The sequence below is a fragment of the Cicer arietinum genome, chromosome 5 (assembly GCF_000331145.2).
Source record: "Cicer arietinum cultivar CDC Frontier isolate Library 1 chromosome 5, Cicar.CDCFrontier_v2.0, whole genome shotgun sequence".
Taxonomy (NCBI): domain Eukaryota; kingdom Viridiplantae; phylum Streptophyta; class Magnoliopsida; order Fabales; family Fabaceae; genus Cicer; species Cicer arietinum.
The window spans coordinates 22,809,993-22,813,412 of record NC_021164.2 but is presented as its reverse complement, the minus strand read 5'-3'; the positions used below and the strand labels follow the sequence as shown (position 1 = coordinate 22,813,412).

The window sequence follows — 3,420 nt, the reverse complement described above, 5'->3', positions numbered from 1 at the left end:
ATAATGCATTAGAACGTTTATTCCATTTCTCTCTGAATTCATTTGTCATAATTCATTTGTATATGCTCATTTATTGCTCTGATACACAATGTTTTATGATTTCAATCCCCAGTGCTTATGTTTATTAACATAGGGGGAGGAAATTTTTTCTGCCTTTTTGCCTTAACTGACAAAGGGGGAGATTAAAAAATTATAACTTGCTTATGACTGCTGCTGCATATTTTTGATGCTCTGATACTCTGCTCTGATAAGAATGAATTATTAAAATGCTTTGATTTATGATAAATAGCATGTGTACTGTTATGCTCGGATGCTCTGATACTCTGATTTTATAATCTGATAATGGTACATATGATGCTATGAAATGTTGTTAATATAATGTCTTGAAATGCTCAACTCAAGTTAAAATTGTATGATTGTCACTTATGCAAAAATGGGGAGATTGTTGGACTTTAGTCCTTTGAATCCTAATTTTGACATAATTAACAAACATACAATGTTCATACATCATATGATAAATCTAACATTTTAATTGAGCAAGATTTCAGGAACAACAACTCAACCCTACACAATTGAGACAAATTGCTTGGAACTCAAGAAATCAACAAAAGTTGAATATTCACTGAGTAAATCGATTGGGAAATTGATTTCATAAATAGGGTTGTAAGGAATCTAACTGTTTGTGGGTGTATAATCGATTAGGCAATCGACTGGCATAATTAGAAATGAAAATTGCACAAGTCATTGGCAACCTGTTTTACAGGCTAATCGATTGGTAAATCGATTGTACACATCACAAAGTAAAACTGATTGAAACAAATCGATTGGGAAATCGATTGAACAAGTCACAGTGAAGATCCAATTTCTGGGGTAATCGATTGGCAAATCGATTGCTTAGATAATATTTGAAAAATAACTTGACTTGTGACAAACACAATCGATTGGACAATCTATTGTGAGAATTTCAATCATGTTAAGTTTGGTTTCAATCGATTGAGAAATCGATTGAACGAAACATCTGGTAAGAACTTTTCAGGCAAATACTACCAAATCGATTGGCACTTCGATTAATATGAAATTAGCTAAGTCACTGACTTAAGCTCAATCGATTGACAAATCGATTGAAAGAAACATTTTGAAATCACAGTGAACTTTAAGCTTGTGGCCAAATCGATTCTGTGTATTTGTAAATCGATTATGAGAGTTAGTAAATCGATTAAGTAATCGATTGGTGTGATTTTTATTGAAACAAAACACCTGACATCGATTATGCAATCGATTCATATAAGTCTGAACATAATTTACTGAAAAGAGTTTTTAAAAGAATCGATTGGCAAATCGATTGGCTTATGTAGTTTCAAGATTCAAGAAAAACAAGACTCGCGATAATTGATTGGCAAATCGATTAGACCTGTTTTATAACTTTAATGAATCGATTGGTAAATCGATTGATTATTTGTTTTTCAGAAACTATATAAACTGTTTTCAATCATTCTCTCAAAAAACACATGTAAACACTTGAAAAACATCTTGAATATACTTCAGAATACTGAAGAACTCTTAAGAACATATTGTTAACATTCTGATATTGCTTTTTCATATCAAAGCCAAAAAGATTATCCATAATCATTGAGAGAGCTGAAAAAGTATTCTTGAGAGAAAAGACAATGTTCTCACAAACAAACATTGAATAACCAAATTCGTGTGAGATACATTGATCAAGATTGAAGACACTTTTGTACTTCTTTTATTTTGCTTGTAATAAATTCTTTGTAAAGAAACGACTGCGAAAAATCCAGCTAGAAACTGGTGGCGATCTTCTTGGGTGAGTGGCCTCATCAAGAAGGAGCTTGACTTGATTTTGTGTGAGTCTGCCGAGTGACTACAAGGATCAAGGGGTTAAGCAATAGGAAAGAGATTGTGTTAGATAGATAGGTTTCGAGGAAACTGGACAATCTATAAACAAGTCACAATTCTTTCTATTGGAGAAAAAGCTGAAATCTAGTTGGATTGTCAAGACTGGATGTAGGTTGTCTCGTTGACAACTGAACCAGGATAAACCTTGGTGCATTATATCCCTTATCCTTTTACTTTTGATTGTTAATCTTGTATGCCGCATTAATTCCGTTGTGTGTATAAATCTGAATAAATCTTGCATCGTATGATTGTATGTTCAATCTTAATTGTATGCTAGACGTATTCGATTTTCTATATTGCTTTAATTTGTTAAAGACTGATATATTCTGATTATTTTGAGGTCATAATAATCAACATTAAATGCCAATGAGACTTTCTAAAGAAGAATATCATAATTTCTTTTTTTGAAACAAGAAATTTTTTGATGCAGTCTTGCGTTTTTGCTTTGATTTTTATTTTTTATTTTTTTATATCATGGTCTTTATACTTGATCTTCATGTTATTCTTACGAATTCTTCATTCAAGACAATTTTTTTACCGAATTTGTTTACTGGGAGCTTTTGTTGAAATCCCACTTAGGCTGATTTTTTGTTGCTAAAATGTCAAACATATATGTTCATCTAACAAAACTTTAACATTATAAATTTTGATTCATCTACCATTTGTTCAATTGAAGAAGACGAACCGTTGGTGGCGATATATGGTTTTTGCTAGAGCTTTAAAACAATACTTATTTTTCAAGAAAATAAGTTAAATGCTACAAATTGTTCAATTTTGGAAATTTTGGAGAAAGTTGTATAGTTGATGATTGTACAATTCATGCACGTCTATTTTGTGGCCTTGGTTAAGGAATATGCACTTATAGGAACTTCGAGTATTGCATCCTCAGAGTGAATTTGTTGCACCATTATACATGGTTGTAAGTCTTTTCCTGTATGTGATGGACGTCATCTATCAATGAAAAATGGTTGAAAAAATAAATCATGATTCATCTAATTTTTTTTAAAGAAAACTTTGAAAATCAAATAGAAATTAGAAAAGTAGAAGTGCTTCAATGAAACATTGATGAAAATTTTCTCAACAAAAAAAAAAAAAAAAAGAGAAATAATATAACTGAATAATTACTCTTTGATATCATATTACGATTTTTTAATTCAATCATTAATAAGAAAGAAATGAATAAAAGATAAACTGAATATTATTGATAAGATGAGATAATAGAATTACAAGGATTAGATAGACTTATATAATCAATTAGATAAACAACTAACTAGTTAGTGTAACTAACTAATTTAACTAATTAACTAACATATACAATAGAAACCAGGCTTTTGTACCAGGCACCCCCCCCAATTTGACCTGCCACCCTCCCAGTATTTTTTAAAGACTAAAATACCCCTTTGTAAAACAGTATAATATTATTTTAAAAATTACCATTCAGATTTCACACCCCACCACTTTCGAAAATTTAGAAAAAAAATGTTGGATTCGAAAGTTTAAAAT

The 3,420-nt window shown here is 30.6% G+C and overlaps 1 pseudogene; it reads left to right on the top strand.

The window, feature by feature from the left end:
- LOC101506831 (receptor-like protein 54) overlaps positions 1-3,420 on the top strand; it is a 26,504-nt pseudogene that overhangs the window by 609 nt on the left and 22,475 nt on the right.